The sequence below is a fragment of the Crocuta crocuta genome, unplaced genomic scaffold (genome assembly GCF_008692635.1).
Source record: "Crocuta crocuta isolate KB4526 unplaced genomic scaffold, BGI_CrCroc_1.0 scaffold77, whole genome shotgun sequence".
NCBI classification, from domain to species: domain Eukaryota; kingdom Metazoa; phylum Chordata; class Mammalia; order Carnivora; family Hyaenidae; genus Crocuta; species Crocuta crocuta.
Genome location: NW_027532172.1, coordinates 4,906,635 through 4,919,250, shown reverse-complemented (window position 1 = coordinate 4,919,250; position 12,616 = coordinate 4,906,635). Strand labels below are relative to the sequence as shown.

General features: G+C 39.5%; 1 non-coding gene across 1 annotated transcript; it reads right to left on the bottom strand.

The window, feature by feature from the left end:
• Nucleotides 1–1,264: 1,264 nt before the first annotated feature.
• LOC144242450 (U6 spliceosomal RNA) lies at nt 1,265–1,367 on the bottom strand. The gene has a single exon (XR_013338345.1). It is a non-coding gene; the product is annotated as a U6 spliceosomal RNA (small nuclear RNA).
• Nucleotides 1,368–12,616: the final 11,249 nt, after the last annotated feature.

Sequence of the window (12,616 nt, the reverse complement as noted above, 5' to 3'; positions counted from 1 at the left end):
ATATCGAAGAAATCATTGCCAAGTCCCATTGCCAAGTCCAGTGTCGTGAAGCTTTTGCCTTGGTGTGTGTGTGTGTTTAAGTTATCTTTACATGCATCATGGGGCTTGAACTCATGACTGTGAGATCAGCTGAGCCAGCCAGGTGCCCCCTGATGTAGGTTTTCTTGTAAGAATTTTTAAGGATGCCTGGGTGGCTCAGTTGAGTGTCCAACTCTTGATTTCGGCCCAAATCATGATCTCTCGGTTGTGGGATTGTGTGCATGGGATTCTCTCTCTCTGTAAATAAATAAATAAAGTATAAAAAATAATTTTATAGTTTTAGGTCTTAAGCTTAGGTATTTGAACCTTTTTTTTAAGTTTATTTATTTACTTTTTAATAATCTCTTCCCACTGTGGGGCCTGAACTCACAACCCTGAGATCAAGAGTCGCATGCTCTTCCAGCTGAGCTAGCCAGGTGCCCCAAGTCTTTGTACCTTGTGTATTCATTCTTGCTAAATTTTGTAAGGGGGTAAATTCTAAAAAGATTTTGTACATTACAGAGGACTTTCTTGTTTGTTAATGTTTAGTATGGTAAAATTCAAATATATACAAGAGCAGAGAGCAGTGAGCTTTTGTGTGCCTATTAGTTATATCTGTCATTTACTAATTAACTCAGGGCACTTTTGCTTCATCTGTATCTTCCATTCTTCCCCTTTTTATATTTTCATTTTTTCTTTCTAAATTATTGTTTTATTTTTAACTTTTTAATTTTAATTTTTTTTACAATTAAAAAAAAATTTTTTTTTTTTTTGAGAGAGAGTGCACATACATGCATGTGAGCAAGGGAGCAAAGAGAATCCCAAGCAGGCTCCACACATAGCATGGAACCCAACATGGGGCTTGATCTCATAACCATGAGATCATGACCTGAATCAAAATTAAGAGTTGGATGCTTAACTGACTGAGCCACCCAGGCACCCCCTTTCTAAATTATTTAATGAGTTTTTTTATTGTGATAAAATACGCATAACATTAAATTTATCATTTTAATCATTAAAAAACTTTTTTAATGTTTATTTTTGAGAGAGAGAGAAACTGAGTGTGAGCAGGGGATGGGCAGAGAGAGAGGGAGACACAGAATCTGAAGCAGGCTCCAGGCTCTGAGCTGTCAGCACAGATTCTGACGTGGGGCCCGAGTTCATGAACTGTGAGATCATGACCTGAGCTGAAGTTGGATGCTTAACGGACTGAGCCACCCAGGAGTCCCTAATCATCTTTCTTTGTAAATACATGGAATGCTTCATAAATTTGTGTGTCATCCTTGCACAAGGGCTATGCTAATCTTCTCTGTGTCATTTTAACATTAGTATATGTACTATTGAAGCACCATTTTACCATTTTTAAGTGTACCATTCATTGACATCAGATATATTCACAGTGTTGTACAACCATCACCACTGTCCATTTCCAGAACTTTTTCATCATTCCAAACACAAACTCTGTACTCATTAAACAACTTCCCATTCTCCCCTCCTCCTACCCATGGCAACCACTATTCTACTTTTTGTCTCTTTGAATTTGCCTATTCTAGATTCCTCATATAAGTGGAATCATACTGTGTTTGTCCTTTTGTATGTGACTTATTTCACTTAACATAGTGTTTCAGTGATAATCCATGTTGTAGCATAAATCAGAATTTCATTCCCTTTTCAGGCCAAATATTCTCTTGTATGTATATCCACATTTTATTTATCTCTTCATCTGTCAGCAAACATTTGGGCCATTTCTCCCTTTTGCCTATTGTGAATAATGCTGTTATAAACGTGACTGTACAGATATCTGTTCAAATCCCTACTTTCAATTCTTCAGATATATACCCAGGGGAGGAATTGCTGGAACATATGGTAATTCTGTATTTAACTTTTTGAGGAACTGCTAGACTATTTTCTATAGCAGCTGCCCCATTTTACTTTATACGAGTAATGCACAAGGGTTCCCAGTTGCTCCACATTCTTGTCATTGTTATTTTCCATTTTTGTCTATTTATTATTTTTTAAAAGATTTTTTAATGTTTATTTTTGAGAGAGAGAGCATGCAGGGGAGGGGCAGACAGACCAGGGGGAGAAAGAATCCCAAACAAGCTCCGCACTGTCCATGCAGAGCCTGACACAGTGCTCGAACCCACGAACCACCAGATCATTACTTGAGCCGAGATCAGAGTCGACTGAGCCACGCAGGCATGCCTGTTTTTATTTTTTAACAAGAGCTATGCTTGTGGATGTGAAGTGATATCTCATTATGGTTTTAATTTGCATTTCTTTAATAATTAAGTAATGTTGGGCATCTTTTCATGTGCCGGTTGGCCGTTTATATATCTTGTCTAGAGAAATGTCCATTCAAGTTTTTGTCCCATTTTTGTTTTTTGTTTTTTTAATGTTTTATTTATTTCTAGGAGAGAGAGAGAGAGAGAGAGACAGCGTGAACAGGGGAGGGTCAGAGAGAGAGGGAGTCACAGACTGAAACAGGCTCCAGGCTCTGAGCTGGCAGTCAGCACAGAGCCCAACGCGGGGCTCGAACCCACGAACCGCGAGATCAGGACCTAAGCGAAAGTCGGACGCTTAACCGACTAAGCCACCCAGGCGCCCCATTTTTTTGTCCCATTTTTGAATAGGGTTTTTTGTATTTTTGTTGCCAAGTTATAAAAGTTTTTTTTATGTGTTCTAGATATTAATTCCCTTTCAGATATGATTTGCAAATGCTTTTTCCCACTTGGTAAAAGCTATCACTCGATAGCTTCTTTAATGAACAAAAATTAAGTTTTTGAGGTCCAGTTTTTTTTTTCTTTTTTGGCCTGTGCTTTTGGTATCATAGTTAAGAAGTTTTTGCTAAATCCAGTATCCTGAAGCTTTTACTTTGCTTTCTTTTAAGAGTTTTCCAGTTTTATCTCTTTGTTTAGGTCTTTGATGAATTTTGAATTTTTATATGTGATGTAAGGGTCCAGTCTAACTATTTTGCATCGGGGTATTCAGTTTTCCCAGCACCATGTTTTGAAAATGCCGTATCAAGGAGAAGGGCTCTAGGTGAACTTCATCTCCTGGCTCTCTTCATTGTAGTTCTTCCCCCACAATGCTTTTGCAGATTTGTGTTGGGAATGGAACCATTTTCTGTGTAGCATTTAAAAGCTTTTGTGACAGTAACCAAAAAGAGACTCTTTACATCATCACTTTAGGGTAAGCTATCAAGAACCATGCTGCCCTTCAGCAGGCCACACTTCTGTCAGGAAACCAGGCAAGGGGCCTCCGTCCTGCGTGGATATGGTTAAGCCTGCCCACATGTAGCTGGGAGCAGACGGCTGGTCCTAGGCACGCACCTGCCAGCACCTGCTGGGACTGACACTGAGGGCACCCTCCCCCTCAGCCAGAAGTCTTATGAAATGACTAGGCTGCCCCATTGGGCTCCTGGATTGCTTCTAGGTTTAAAAGAAATTCTTTGCCCACATTCTTAGCAGGGGTCAGTTCAGTCCCTTTTTAGTTGTTCCTGACCAGGTCAGAAGGGAGTAAGAATGTGGTAGCTGGCACTGTGGAAGAAAATCTGTATTATATGTTGATATCCAATTGTGAAGAGGGTCGGCATCATGTATGTGGTTACTTGTGACGACCATCACAACCAGTTAATATAATTTTGTTTCCCCTTCAATCTGGGTGTTGCTGTGCCATCCCAACAATTATTCTAACTGTGGCAGTAATCATCCTCTTGAATATATGTATTTTCAGGCTTCACATTCTCTGAAATCAGCTTTCATTCACGAACTAAAACTCCTTTCTCTGTTCAGTACTTTTAACTTGGTCTGCTGAGAATTCTCTGGCTTGTTTGGTTAGTTTTGATGTGTTCAGAAGCAGAATTTCCTGTCCTAATCATTAGTCCACTTTACAAAGCAACTTTCAGAGAAATATTCTTTCCCCCAAGGATGAATTGTTTGCACCCGTGGACTAGTTTAGCACAGTGAACAGACTTGCAGTGACTTTCCGTTTGGCACAAAATGGGGTACTGGGTGCTCTAGGGAACACAAAGGTGATTGAGCTGTGATCTTCTTCCCAAAGGGACCACAATCAATCAGAGGAGTATGAGAGAGTCAGAACTAACACAGGCATGGGGGAAATACACAGTGACTGAAATTCAGGGAACACTGCTGCTTCTACAGGAACGCGTTCATTATTTTTAATTTTAGTTTTTCAGTGCAATAATGCATTCACATGGTACAAAATTCAAAAGGAACAACAGAGTATACACAGGAAAGTTTCCCTTCCATTTTGCACTGGCCACCGCATCCTCTCCCTAGAGTCAGCCAGTGTTACCGGTTCTGGAGTATCCATGCAGGGGTGTTTTTTGCATAATATAGACAAATACACAGAGAGCTCTTTTACACGAAAAGTAGCCCACTATATCCCTTGCTTTTTTTCTCTCTTTGTGATCGTTCATTATCAATACATAAGAGCTTTCTCATTGTCTTTTACAGCTGGATAATATTCCATTGTCAGGATATACCTTTAACTAGCCAGAGCTCTATTGATGGACATATAAGGTGTTGTCAATTTTGCTAGTGCAGAAACACTTCTGTATGCATTATTTGATGCGCGGCCAAGTGCATCTGTCTGGTCACTTACCAGAGGTAGGATTGCTGGGTTAGTGAGTATGTGCTTTTGCAGTTTTGATAGCTCTTACCAGATAAACTTCCACAGAGGCTTTGTCCACGTGTGCTCTTAAGCTGTGTGTGGCAGCGCCTTCACCAGCACCATGACAGCACACAGTTTGATCTTTGCCAGTTTGATAGGTGAAAAAGTTGTTTCTCTGTGTATATTTTTTCTTCCAAAATTTAGTTCAATCTTTAGAAAAGTTAAAAGAGTAGTAGAGTGAACACTCCTATCAGGGGTAGTTTTGATGTATCTCTCCTGTTGTTGTAAGGTTGAAGGACCGTTTCCATTTTCTTTTTTCCTGTCAACAAGCTGTTTATATCCTTTGCCCATTTTTCTATTGGGCTTTGGTGTATTTATTTATTTATTTTTTTTGAAGCTTATTTATTTATTTGTAGAGAGCATGAGCGGGGGAAGGGCAGATAGGGGGAGAGAGAGAATCCCAAGCAGGCTCCATACTCTCAGTGCGGAGCCTGATGTGGGGCTTGAACTTACAAACCATGAGATTGTGGCCTGAGCCAAAACCGAGTCAGGCACTTAATTGAGCCACCCAGGCACCCTAGGCTTTGGTGTTTTTAAAATTGATTTTGTAAAAATTTTTGGCATATGAAGGAACTTAGTGCCTTGCCAGTGATATAAATTGCAGTCATATTTTTCCAGATTGTTACTTATCTTCTTATTCAGGATTCTTTTGTCATGAAGAAAAATTTTAATTTAAATTCACATTAGTAAACATACAGTGTAGTCTTGGCTTCAGGAGTAGAACCCAGCAACTCATCTCTTACGTATATGACATGCAGTGCTCATCCTGAAAAGTGCCCTTCTTAATGCCCATCACCCATTGAACTCATCCCCACCCACCTTCCCTCCACCAACTCTGAGTTCTCTTTATTTAAGAATCTCTTATGGTTTGCCTCCTTCTCTGCTTTGATCTTATTTTTCCTTCTCTTTCCCTATGTTCATCTGTCGAGTTTCTCAAATTCCACATACAAGTGAAATCGTATGATGTCTTTTTCTGACTGACTTATTTTTCTTGGCATGAATACCCTGTAGTTCTTAATCGGGTCATATTTGTTGGACTTGTCAGGCTTCTGGGTTCTCTGTCATACCTAGAAAGATCTTTCCTAGTTGAAGAGTATGAAAAATTATCCTGTGGTTTAATCTTAAAGTACTTTTAGAATTTCATTCTTTACTTTTAAAGCTTTTATCCATTTGGAATTTATTTTGGTGAAAACTGTGGGTCCAACTTAATTTTTCCCAAATGGCCACCCATTTGTTACAATGCCTTGTATTGAACAATTCATCTTTCTCGCACTTGTTCAAATATCCTTTACTATATATGATATACTTTGCCATATACCATATACATTTGGCTGTATTTCTGGACTTTCAGTTCTGTACACCAATCTGTGTATTTATGTTTTAGTATACATTAATTATTCTAGCTTTAGAGCATGTTTTGATATTTGGTAAAGTAAATTATCATTCATTACCTTTAATTTTCAGAATTTTCCTGGCTATGTTTGTTTTTCTATATGAACTTTAAGATAAATTTGCCTCTTTCAAAAAAATCTTTTTTTTTATTGGCACTGTGTTCATTTTTAGGTTAACGTAGGAAGAGTGACATTTAGGCGATGAGTCTTTCCTGCTGAGAAGATTGTATGCCTTTCTCTTTGCTCAAGCCTCTTTTATGTCCCTCAGAGTCTGAGAGGTTTCTTGGCATTTCTTGTTAAGTTTATTCTCAGGTCATTTTCTTTGTTTTTGGTGGTGTTGAAGCATTTTATCTTCTACCTTCTTGTTGATGGTGTGTGTGAAGGCATTGTTTTCTCTATATTAATTTTCACCATCTTACCTGATTGTAAAACTGTAAAGGTTTTTAGTTGATTCTCTAGGTATATGACAATATCATCTGCAAATAATGATCATTTTACTTTTTCTTTTCCAGTTGCATCCCTGCGTTTTCCTTCTGTCACCTAATTGTGATAACTAGTACCTCCACAACAATAGTTAATGGCATAGACTTGTTTGGCCTTTGACTTTGATGGAAATTATTCTTATGTGTTCTCATTGGACTTGATTTTAGCTTTAGAGTTGAAAAGGATATAAATATGTAGTTGAAGTTTGTATCTGTGTGTGTATATAATGTAAATGACAGGATTTCCTTCTTATGGCTGGATAATATTCCATTGTATATATGTACCACATCATCTTTATCCACTTCTCTGTTCACAGTTAGGTTGTTTCCATATCTTGGCTCTTGTGAATAATGTTGCACTGAACATGAGGATGCAGATAGCTCTTTAAGATAATGATTTTGTTTCCTTTGGATACCCAGAAGTAGGATTGCTAGATTATAAGGTAGTTTGGTTTTGAATTTTTTGTGGAACTTTCATACTGTTTTCCATAATGACTATACCAGTTTACATTTCCACCAAAAGTGTACAAGGATTCCCTTTGCTCCAAATCTTTCCCAACATGTTTTCTGTTGTCTTTTTAAATAAAAGCCATCCTAACTGGTGTGAGATGATAATTTGTGGTTTTGATTTGCATTTCCCTGATGATTAGGGATGTCGAGCACCTTTCAATGTACCTCTTGGCCATTTGTATTTTTTAAAATCTATTAATAAATTATTTGAGCTACAGTTATTAATAGTTTTGCCTTTTAACCTTTATATTAGAGTTAAGTGATTAACAAACCACCATATTCAGTATTAGAGTATTCTGAATTTGATGGTATACTTGCCTTTACCTAGGGTATGTTTTCATGTTCCTGATTAGTATCCTTTCATGTCGGCTGAAGAACTGCTTTCAGCATCCTTTGTAAGTCAGATCTAGTGATCTCTCTGAGCTTTTGTTTATCCATGGAAGTCTTTTATCTCTCCTTCATTTCTGAAAGACACCTTTGCTGGGTAAAGTGTTCTTGGTTGGCAGTTTTCTCTTGCAGTACCTTGTGGGTTTTTGTTATTGTTGTGTAACTGTTTTTAAGTTTTTATCTGAATCACCCGGTACTCATCACAACAAGTGCACTTCTTAATCCCCATCACTTATTTCACCCCTCTTCCCATCCCCTCCCCTCTGGTAACCATCCATTTGTTCTCTAGTTAAGAGTCTGTTTCTTGGTTTGTCTCTCTCTTTTTCACTTCTTTTCTTGTTTGTTTTTCATCTTAAATTACACATATAAGTGAAGTCATATGATTCTCTGACTTATTTCACTTAGTATTCTCTAGCTCTGTTCATGTTATTGCAAATGACAAGATTTTATTCTTTATGGCTGACTATTCCATTGTGTTTATAAATCACATCTTTTATCTGTTCATCTATCAATGGGCACTTGCCTACTTTCATATCTTGCTATTCTAAATAATGCTGCTGTAAACATAGGGGTGCATGTATCTCTTCGAATTAGTGTTTTGTATTCATTGAGTAAATGGATAGGAGTGCAATTACTGGATTGTAGGGTAGTTCTATTTTTAATTTTTTGAGGAACCTCCATACTCTTTTCCAGAGTGGCTGCACCAGTTTGCATTCCCACCAACACTGTAAGAGGGTTCCTTTTTCTCCATATCCTTGCCAAACCTGTTGTTTCTTGTGTTTTTGATTTTAGCCATTCTGACAGGTGTAAGATGATATTTCATTGTAGTTTTGATTTGCATTTCCTTGATAAGTGATAATGAGAATTTTTTTATGTTAGCCTGTTGGTCTGTTGGCCATCTGGATATCTTCTTTGGAAAAGTGCCTGTTCATGTCTTCCGCCCATTTTTAAATTGGATTTGTTGTTTTTGCGTGTTGAGTTTTATAAGTTCTTAATATATTTTGGATACTAACCCTTTAACAGATATGTCATTTGTAAATATCTTCTCCCATCCTGTAGGTTGTGTTTTAGTTTTGTTGATTGTTTCCTTTCCTGTGCAGAGCTTTTTATTTTGATGTTGTCCCAATAGTTTAGTTTTGCTTTCCTTGCCCCAGGGGTCATATCAAAAAAAAGCTGCTATAGCTAATATTAGATTAATTCCTGCCTGTGCTCTTTTGTAAGATTTTAAAAAAAAGATTTAATGTCTATTTTTGAGACAGAGACAAAGCATGAGTGGGGGAGAGGCAGAGAGAGAGGGAGACACAGAATCCGAAGCAGGCTCCAGGCTCTGAGCTGTCAGCACAGAGTCAGATGTGGGGCTCAAACCCATGAACCATGGGATCATGATCTGAGCTGAAGTTGGATGCTCAACCAACTGAGCCACCCAGGTGCCCCTCCGTGATCATTACTTTAAATTCTCTATCATGCATGTTTTTCTATTTTGCTCAAGTCTCCAGTTGTGGTCTTGTCCTTTTCTTTAATTTGGGACAAATTCCTTTCTTTAATCATTTTGTTTAAGTCTCTGTGCCTGTTTATCTGTGTTAGGAAAGTCAGTTATGTCTCCTCTTCTTGAGGATAATGGCTTTATGAAGAAGAGGCCCTCTGCTGCCCTGCAGTGTAGTGTCCCCTGTTCCCAGGGCCTGGTACTTCTGGGACTATCTCCAGTGTATACTGTTGTGCAGTCTGCTGTGTCCTGGCCATTTTATCCTTTAGGCCAGTTGTCTGCAGAGGCTTTCTTTGCCTCTTGTGGGCACTGTTTTATAGTCTTTTTTTTTTTTTTTTTAAATTTTTACTTCTAGGAGAGAGAGAGAGACAGCATGAATAGGGGAGGGTCAGAGAGAGAGGGAGACACAGAATCCAAAGCAGGCTCCAGGCTCTGAGCTGGCAGTCAGCACAGAGCCCGCCGTGGGGCTCGAACCCACAAACCGCGAGATCATGNTAGGAAAGTCAGTTATGTCTCCTCTTCTTGAGGATAATGGCTTTATGAAGAAGAGGCCCTCTGCTGCCCTGCAGTGTAGTGTCCCCTGTTCCCAGGGCCTGGTACTTCTGGGACTATCTCCAGTGTATACTGTTGTGCAGTCTGCTGTGTCCTGGCCATTTTATCCTTTAGGCCAGTTGTCTGCAGAGGCTTTCTTTGCCTCTTGTGGGCACTGTTTTATAGTCTTTTTTTTTTTTTTTTTTAATTTTTACTTCTAGGAGAGAGAGAGAGACAGCATGAATAGGGGAGGATCAGAGAGAGAGGGAGACACAGAATCCAAAGCAGGCTCCAGGCTCTGAGCTGGCAGTCAGCACAGAGCCCGCCGTGGGGCTCGAACCCACAAACCGCGAGATCATGACCTAAGTGAAAGTCGGACGCTCAACCAACTAAGCCACCCAGGCGTTGTGGGCACTGTTTAATCCCTGGCTTGAATATGGCACGTTTTAACTGGTGAGCTCTGGCCTGCTACTGAAATGAGACCTGTCGCTGCTGCCACCAGAACCGAGGCCTCACAAAACTCCTGGGTTGGGAGACATGGTGTACTCAAGGGTTTGGGCCAGTTTTCTGGGTGAATGAACATCTCCTCCCCTCCCCTGAGCTAGGACTGAGGCAAGTATGACTAGGAAGGGCAGTTCACCTGAGTGCTGGGTAGAGGTGAGGAGGCTTGGTGTAAGGAACTTTAGTAGGGAATGTGGGCACTGTGCTGCTTCCTGGTGATGGCTCTGTGTTCATGCTGACAGGTGGAGGAGGGAAATGATGCTGGCCAGTTCCTATGTTCCCAGAATGGTCTCTCTGGGACATGCTTCCAGATGAACAACTAATCTTCCTTTTGTGTACCCTAGGCACTCTTCAGATCACTATTTCTATGCTCTATGTCTGTGGGCTGTTTGCCCTGCCTTTTCTCCATGAGGAACCCCTGTGTCCTCTGAGCTCTCCCAGAGCCAAGCACAGTGACCTTTAAAACCTTAGGCTTTAAGCCCCACTGGTTGCAAGAACTCAGGAAATTCGGGCCTTCTCTCTTTCCAAGATAATTGCTATAGGGATTTGTTTCCCCATGCACTCTTTTGTGTGGCAATCTGCCTCTTCTCACTCTTCTTGACTGGCTTCCTCCCCATGGCAGTGGCTACTATCCATGTCTCTCCCAAACTGCATCTCTGCATTCTTACCTTCTTTGATGTGGCCTCCTCTCTACCTTAGTTATGGAGTGTTCTTCTCTCTCTCTTTCTGTTATTTTCTCTTTTGCTCTCTTCTGGATAATTTCAAGTGACCTATAAATTCACAGATTCTTTCTTCTGCTTTGATCACATCTACTGGTGGTATTCTCTACTGCATTTTTTCATTTCATTCATTGCATTCTTCACTTCTGGGGTTTCTGTTAGGATCTTTTTAATAATTTCTTTTTTTAATGTTTATTTATTTTTGAGAGAGAGAGAGACGGAGTGCAAGCAGGGGAGGGGCAGAGAGGGGGAGACACAGAATCTGAAACAGGCTCTAGACTGGCAGCACAGAGCCTGAAGTGGGGCCCGAACCCCTAAACTGTGAGATCATGACCTGAGCTGAAGATGGAAGCTTAACCAACTGAGCCACCCAGTGCCCCTCTTTTTTTTTTTTTTTTAAATAATTTCTGTCTCTCTGTTAAGCTTCTTGTTTTGTCTGTGCTTTATTTCTCAATTTCACTGAATAGTCTTTCTGTGTTTCTCTGTAGCTCACTAAGATCGATTCTTTATTAGGCAGATTACAAATCTCCATTTCCTTGGGGTCAGTTATTGGGAAATTACTGTGTTCCTTTGGTGTGTCTTGTTTCCTCGAGTTCATGTTCCTGGATGTCTTGTGTTGCTGTCTTCACATTTGAAGAAGCAGTCACCTTCTCCATTCTTTACTGACGCCTTGGGAGAGAAATACTTTCTTTTGTTAGTCAGCTGGGGATTCTGAGGCTTTCCCACTGTATGATATTCCAGATGCTTTTTTTTTAAATTAAAAAAACTTTTTTAATGTTTTATTTGTTTCTGAGAGAGAGAGAGGCAGCGTGAGCAGGGGAGTGTCAGAGAGAGAGAGGGAGACAAAGAATCCGAAGCTGACCCCAGGCTCTGAGCTAGCTGTCAGCACAGAGCCCAATGCAAGGCTCAAACCCATGAACTGTGAGATCATGACCTGAGCCGAAGTTGGATGCTTAACCGACTGAGCCCCCCAGGCGCCCCTCCAGATGCTTTTTAAATGGTTATCAAGTTTTAGAATCAACATATACAAAATGTACTGGAGATTTTTGCAACAGTTTAAGAAGTAAATATAAACGTTTACAACATATGAAGAGATAAGCATCACAATAACTAAAATCAGAAATGCATTCCAGTAAGGGACCTACCTGGGTGGGTCAGTCGATTCAGTGTCTGACTCTGACTCAGGTCATGATCTCACGGTTCAAGGGTTGGAGCCCTGCATCAGGCTCTGTGCTCACAGCTCAGAACCTGGATCCTGCTTTGGATTCTGTGTCTCCCCCTCTTTTTTCCCCCCCTCCACTCACACTCTGTTTCTCTCTCTCAAAAATAAACATTTAAAAAAAAATTAAAAAAATATGTTCCAGTACTGTTTGTATAAATGGATATGTACTACTTTTGTAATTGAAAAGCAGTCACTATTGTGGCTGGTAATGAGGAACTTTTGGGTAATAGTCTACTTCTTGATGTGAGTGGTGTTTAAGTTAAATGACTATGTTTACTTTCATGGAGCTGTATGCTTATAATTTGTATACTTTTCTGTAATATTTTATGCTAAATTTAAAAAGTTTAAGATGATAAATGCAGTACTGATAAAAAATGTAGAAGTACAAAACGCTGACTTAAAATGTCTCTCCACATACTCCTACCACATGAAGATCAGCAACCATTACTAACATTTTCTTCCATTCTCCTGATGTACATTTTTTGCCTATAACCTTTATTTCATTATTTCAGATTGTAAAAGCAATACATGCCCTGTGTAGAAAACTTGTTAAACACAGTAAGACACTACCTACTTCTCACAGTGGAATGATATGATTGACAGAAAGATGTCAACAGATATAGTATAACCTTATAAACTTAAGAAACCATTAAGCTTCTTTAATGACAAAAAAATTT